The 6,761-nt window shown below is 57.7% G+C and overlaps 1 protein-coding gene across 1 annotated transcript in view; it reads right to left on the bottom strand.

The window, feature by feature from the left end:
- Positions 1-5,589, bottom strand: part of LOC142497932 (heat shock cognate 71 kDa protein-like) — a 23,282-nt gene extending 17,693 nt beyond the window's left edge. Inside the window, exon 1 of the mRNA XM_075606396.1 lies at positions 5,449-5,589. The gene's annotated coding sequence lies outside the window, so the exon portion shown is untranslated. The remainder of the gene's footprint in view (positions 1-5,448) is intronic.
- Positions 5,590-6,761: the final 1,172 nt, after the last annotated feature.

The following is a 6,761-nucleotide window of genomic DNA, read 5'->3' as shown; positions in this document are numbered from 1 at the left end:
TGTATCCGGCGGCGCGCGTGACTGCGTGCGCGCCTCTCACCGGCTCCTTACTCCCTCCCTAGTCGGCCCCAGTCCCTCCTCGCTGCCAGGCTCACTGCGCACTGTGACGCGTCAGCCAGCAGGGGCCACAATAGGATGGTGTTCCCGAGCGGCGACGCGTCACGTGGTGCGGCAGGGAGCCAATGAGGAGGGGAGATCGCCGGCAGGGGGTGGGTGGGTGCCAATGTGAAAGCTATGGGCGCCCCCACCCACCCGACCCGTTTTAGCCACTTCCCCCGCGCCTAAAAACGGCCCCCTAAAGACCGCATATCGCGGTGATGTGCCGTGCACGCGCCGCCAGGACGCAAGGCTGGCGCGTGCAGCGGGGCCTTAGCCGTACGTTAAATCAGTCCAATGTAAATGGGAGCGAAGCTTTAATAGTTTTAAACTGAAGAATGCCAGGAATGCAGGAAACCTGGATATACAGGGCACAGAGTACATTAGGCACACAGTGCGCTGCCAATCCGGAAACAGCTGTGTATCAGAAGCATATCACCCCTATACCAAACTCGTCCAAAGCCAAAGGGGCCAGGCAGCGTGTGTTAGGGCTCCTCTGGTTCAGAATGGTTTACTAAAACCTTCATGTTCCTTGTCACTGTCCCCTCCATCATGCAGTCCCTGTCTCTTGTTTCAATGACTGTCCCTTTTCTGTCTGTGAGTCTCTGACTGTCCCTTTTCTCTATGAATGTCTGCGACTGTCCCTTTTCTCTATGAATGTCTCTTTTCTGTGTCTGTGACCCCCTTTTCTCTGTTTGTGAGTCTGGGACTGTCCCTTTTCTCTTTCTGTGACTGTCCCTTTTCTCTGTGATTGTCTCTGTCTGTGACTGTCCCTTTTCTCTATGAATGTCTCTTTTCTGTGTCTGTGACTGTCCCTTTTCTCTGCATGTGTGTCTGTGACTGTCCCTTTTCTCTGTCTGTGACTGTCCATTTTCTCTGTGATTGTCTCTTTCTGTGACTGTCCTTTTTCTCTGTGACTGTCCCTTTTCTCTATGAATGTCTATGACTGTCTCTTTTCTCTGTCTGTGACTATCTCTTTTCTCTGTGACTGTCTCTTTTCTCTGTCTGTGACTGTCTCTTTTCTCTGTCTGGGCTGTCTCTTTTCTCTGTGACTGTCTCTTTTCTCTGTCTGGACTGTCTGTTTTCTCTATGACTGTCTCTTTTCTCTGTCTGTGACTGTCTCTTTTCTCTGTGACTGTCTCTTTTCTCTGTCTGGACTGTCTCTTTTCTCTGTCTGTGACTGTCTCTTTTCTCTGTGACTGTCTCTTTTCTCTGTCTGTGACGGTTTCTGTGCACACTGCCATTGACCACACATTGATATCACATACAAGTGAGCAGTCAGAGGGAGTCACACCCTCATCTCGCCGTGCTTGCAAACTAACTATAAATACATGATTAAAGCACATGAGTGTGCCCCTTAAACACGCCATTAGTACATGTATGTGCTGTGAGAGATTGCCCCTTAAACACGCCATTAGTACATGTATGTGCTGTGAGAGATTGCCCCTTAAACATGCCATTAGTACATGTATGTGCTGTGAGAGATTGCCCCTTAAACATGCCATTAGTACATGTATGTGCTGTGAGAGATTGCCCCGTACAGCTGGGCTCTCCTTTCCTCTGTCTCTGGCCTGATACATGTGATGAAACCCTGTGTGTTTCCTATATAGAGACAGCTGGGACTTGGCTGTTTTCTGCCATGATAAAGAGGACAGAGAGCCCGGCTGTTCTGGAAAGAGCGATTCTTTGGCTGCTGTTCAGAAGGCCGGGCTGGGAGGGAGGGAGCGAGGCCGGGGAGGGAGGGAGCGAGGCCAGGCTGGGAGGGAGCGAGGCCAGGCTGGGAGGGAGCGAGGCCGGACTGGGAGGGAGGCCGGGCTGGGAGGGAGGGAGCGAGGCCGGGCTGGGAGGGAGCGAGGCTGGGCTGGGAGGGAGCGAGGCCGGGCTGGGAGGGAGGCCGGGGAGGGAGGGAGCGAGGCCAGGCTGGGAGGGAGCGAGGCCGGGCTGGGACGAAGGGAGCAAGGCCGGGCTGGGAGGGAGCGAGGCCGGGCTGGGAGGGAGCGAGGCCGGGCTGGGAGGGAGCGAGGCCGGGCTGGGAGGGAGCGAGGCCGGGCTGGGAGGGAGCGAGGCCGGGCTGGGAGGGAGCGAGGCCGGGCTGGGAGGGAGCGAGGCTGGGAGGGAGGGAGGCCGGGCTGGGAGGGAGGGAGCGAGGCCGGGCTGGGAGGGAGGGAGCGAGGCCGGGCTGAGAGGGAGGGAGCGAGGCCGGGGAGGGAGGGGGCGAGGCCAGGGAGGGAGGGGGCGAGGCCAGGGAGGGAGGGAGTGAGGCCAGGGAGGGAGGGAGTGAGGCCAGGGAGGGAGGGAGCGAGGCTGGGCTGGGAGGGAGCGAGGCCGGGGAGGGAGGGAGGGAGCGAGGCCGGGGAGGGAGGGAGGGAGCGAGGCTGGGGAGGGAGCGAGGGAGGGAGCGAGGCTGGGGAGGGAGCGAGGGAGGGAGCGAGGCCGGGGAGGGAGGGAGCGAGGCCGGGGAGGGAGGGAGGGAGCGAGGCCGGGCTGGGAGGGAGGGAGCGAGGCCGGGGAGGGAGGGAGCGAGGCCAGGCTGGGAGGGTGGGAGCGAGGCCGGGCTGGGAGGGAGGGAGGCCGGGCTGGGAGGGAGGCCGAGCTGGGAGGGAGCGAGGCCGGGCTGGGAGGGAGCGAGGCCGGGCTGGGAGGGAGGGAGCGAGGCCGGGCTGGGAGGGAGGGAGCGAGGCCGGGCTGGGAGGGAGCGAGGCCCGGCTGGGAGGGAGCGAGGCCCGGCTGGGAGGGAGCGAGGCCGGGCTGGGAGGGAGCGAGGCCGGGCCGGGAGGGAGCGAGGCCGGGCCGAGAGGGAGGGAGCGAGGCTGGGCCGGGAGGGAGGGAGCGAGGCCTGGCTGGGAGGGAGCGAAGCCGGGCTGGGAGGGAGCGAGGCCGGGCTGGGAGGGAGCGAGGCCGGGCTGGGAGGGAGCGAGGCCGGGCTGGGAGGGAGCGAGGCCGGGCTGGGAGGGAGCGAGGCCGGGCTGGGAGGGAGCGAGGCCGGGCTGGGAGGGAGCGAGGCTGGGCTGGGAGGGAGCGAGGCCGGGCTAGGAGGGAGCGAGGCCGGGCTGGGAGGGAGCGAGGCCGGGCTGGGAGGGAGGAAGGGAGCGAGGCCGGGCTGGGAGGGAGCGAGGCCGGGCTGGGAGGGAGCGAGGCCGGGGAGGGAGGGAGGGAGGGAGTGAGGCCGGGCTGGGAGGGAGGAAGGGAGGGAGCGAGTCCAGGGAGGCAGGGAGGCACCCACATACTGTATTCCAAGCCCGCCCCCCCCACAAACAGGTCAGGTTTTAAGGATATCCCAGCTTCAGCACAGGTGGCTCTGAGGCTCAGTCAAAGACTGAGGCTCTGATTGAGCCACCTGTGCTGAAGCAGGGACTGGTTAAGCCACCTTTTGCTGAAGCAGAGACTTATTTAGCCACCTGTACTGAATTAACACACACACGTTCCCAGCAAGCTCAAACTCCAACACCCATAGCAGGCCCTGTCCATACAGCAAAACGAGAAAACCTCCCAAGTTAAAAATGTGGGGGGGGGATGGGGGGTGAGCTCTGGGGGGGTGAGCTCTGGGGGGAGGGGCCACCTAACCTCCAAACAACTGTTGCCAGTTAGAAATTGAATTAACACACATATTCCCAGCAAGCTCAAACCCCAACACCCACATGTATGTGTGTGTGTGTCAAAAGGAGTGATACTGAGCGTGGCAAATGTATACAACAAGAGACAGGGAAGCCCAATGCTACATCCAATTGACAAAACATATATGGTAATAAGTATAACGTTAAATTCTTCAATAATAATATTTTATTTACTGAAGCAGGGACGACATCCTGAAAACCTGATGGGGGGGGGGGGAGGGGAGAGGGGGCAGACTTGAAGGGTGGAGTTGAGCGCCCTTGTATCCTGTGTCAGATTACGGGGGCCTTCCTATATACTCAGTTTGGGCCGTTATTGGCCGAAATCTTGCATTAAAGTTAATGGGAGATAACGGTAGGAACGGCTGCCTGGGCATATATACAATGATCCCGCTACGGGTGATTACATCCTATCATTGACCCCTTCCCTGCTGGTATCAATTCATCAATCCCGTCCCTGCCCGATAAACCCCAATAAGTATCCTCCCGTTAACTTCCCTGCGAGGGGTTCACTTCATTAACCTCTTAGCTGCCAGAGCCCAGCGCTGCCTTACTCTCCTGAACCCCTGCCCTCCCCTGCCCTGCCCTGCAGGCTTGTGGCTGATTTTCCAGCAGACCATCCCTCAAGCAATGCTCTGCAGGCCTGCGAAGGGAAGGGACCTCATCTCTCAGCAGCAACCCGTGCACAAGAACTGGCCATCACTGGAGCAATGCTCTGCAGGCCTGCGAAGGGAAGGGACCTCATCTCTCAGCAGCAACCCGTGCACAAGAACTGGCCATCACTGGAGCAATGCTCTGCAGGCCTGCGAAGGGAAGGGACCTCATCTCTCAGCAGCAACCCGTGCACAAGAACTGGCCATCACTGGAGCAATGCTCTGCAGGCCTGCGAAGGGAAGGGACCTCATCTCTCAGCAGCAACCCGTGCACAAGAACTGGCCATCACTGGAGCAATGCTCTGCAGGCCTGCGAAGGGAAGGGACCTCATCTCTCAGCAGCAGCCCGTGCACAAGAACTGGCCATCACTGGAGCAATGCTCTGCAGGCCTGCGAAGGGAAGGGACCTCATCTCTCAGCAGCAACCCGTGCACAAGAACTGGCCATCACTGGAGCAATGCTCTGCAGGCCTGCGAAGGGAAGGGACCTCATCTCTCAGCAGCAGCCCGTGCACAAGAACTGGCCATCACTGGAGCAATGCTCTGCAGGCCTGCGAAGGGAAGGGACCTCATCTCTCAGCAGCAACCCGTGCACAAGAACTGGCCATCACTGGAGCAATGCTCTGCAGGCCTGCGAAGGGAAGGGACCTCATCTCTCAGCAGCAACCCGTGCACAAGAACTGGCCATCACTGGAGCAATGCTCTGCAGGCCTGCGAAGGGAAGGGACCTCATCTCTCAGCAGCAACCCGTGCACAAGAACTGGCCATCACTGTATTCAGATATTAATACGAATAATACAAAGAGTGCAGGAACAGAACACAGAGGGTTAACCCCTGAGCTGCCAGAGGTGCTAGAAATGAAGGGTTACAAGTCCAGATCCGGTACTTGGTTCGGCTGTCAGAGAGTTAATCATGCAGCTTGCAATTCAACCCAGGCCCCGCACGCAGATAACGGTTATATAACTTCGATATATAACGAGGAGCAGTCAGTCTGCGTGTCTCTGTCACGCTCTCTGCGCACACACACGTATGTTCTTCTCATGCTCGCTCTGCCTGTCTGTCTGGTTAACAGGTCTCTGTCCTTCTCACCTGTGTGAGTTCCCTCAGTGCGCTCTCTGGGCTTTCGCTTGCTCTCTCTATATCTCTGCGCTCTCGCTCTCTCTAAATACACTCTGTTATCTTCCAGCCCTGCACAGCTGTGACGGTTTCAGAAGCTTCTAGACTTCCCTGCGTTTCTCTCAACCCTCCCATTTCTCCCCCCCACCACCGCCCAAACGCCTGGCAGAAACCCAGGCACAGAGAGAGAGAGGGGAAGAGAGAGTGGCAGAGAGAGGGAGGAGAGAGCGACAGTGCGAGAGAGGAAGGGAGAGCGAGACAGAGAGGAAGGGGGAGAGAGAGAGAGGAAGAGAAATAGAGAGGGAGGGGGAGAAAGAGCGAGAGAGAGAGAGAGAGAGAGAGGGAGGGAGGGGGAGAGAGAGAGGAAGAGAGGGAGAGTGAGCGACAGGGAGAGGGAGCGACAGTGCGAGAGGGAGAGCGAGACAGAGAGGAAAGAGATAGAGAGGGAGGGTGAGAGAGAGAGGAAGAGAGAGAGAGAGGGAGGAGAGAGCGACAGTGCGAGAGAGTAAGAGGGAGAGAGAATGAGACAGAGAGAGAGGAAAAGAGATAAAGAGTGAGGGGGAGAAAGAGAGAGAGAGAGAGAGAGAGAGAGAGAGAGAGAGAGAGAGAGAGAGGGAGGAAGAGAGATAGAGAGGGATGGGGAGAGAGACAGAGCGAGAGAGGAAATTGGAGAGGGAGACAGAGAGTGAGAGAAAGCACAAGACAAAGAGGGAGAGAGAGAGAGACAGAGTTAGAGAGACAGAGAGAGCAATAGAGGAAAAGACAGAGAGAGAGAGAGAGATATATACAGAACGAGAGAGAAAGCACAGGAAACACATGGCCACAATTGTGGGAGATTCTACATTCGCCCCGAGATGCTCAGCCTATATACAAGAGACCGCTAGGGCCACTCACCCCTACCCATCACCACCGCAACACCCAATCTCCATAGACCAGGGCATATGCGGGTAACCGCGGTACCTACGTGCCACGTGCAGACCACGTTATCCTGGTCTTTCGTTCCTTGTAAGCGCTGTTTCCCAAAGGAAAATACATGGGAATAGAACTTACAAAATGTGTTCTTTCTGAGTCTACTGCTGTGTATTTTATAAAGTGGCTCGTTGCTTCGTTGCTTGGTTAGTTAGTTAGTTAGTTAGCTAGTTAGTTAGCTAAAATATGAATGCAGGAACCGGGGATTTAACCCCTTCAGTAAGGATTGTGTTAAATAGCTGCTCCGACATGGAAAGGATGAGAGTTTTCGGGGTGTGATCCAGGCTCCGGCCAGTAACCCCCTGGGCCATTATCCT

This window comes from Ascaphus truei, chromosome 6 (genome assembly GCF_040206685.1).
Source record: "Ascaphus truei isolate aAscTru1 chromosome 6, aAscTru1.hap1, whole genome shotgun sequence".
Taxonomy (NCBI): Eukaryota; Metazoa; Chordata; class Amphibia; order Anura; family Ascaphidae; genus Ascaphus; species Ascaphus truei.
The sequence above is the reverse complement of the archived record's forward strand: the minus strand, read 5'-3'. Positions and strand labels throughout refer to the sequence as shown.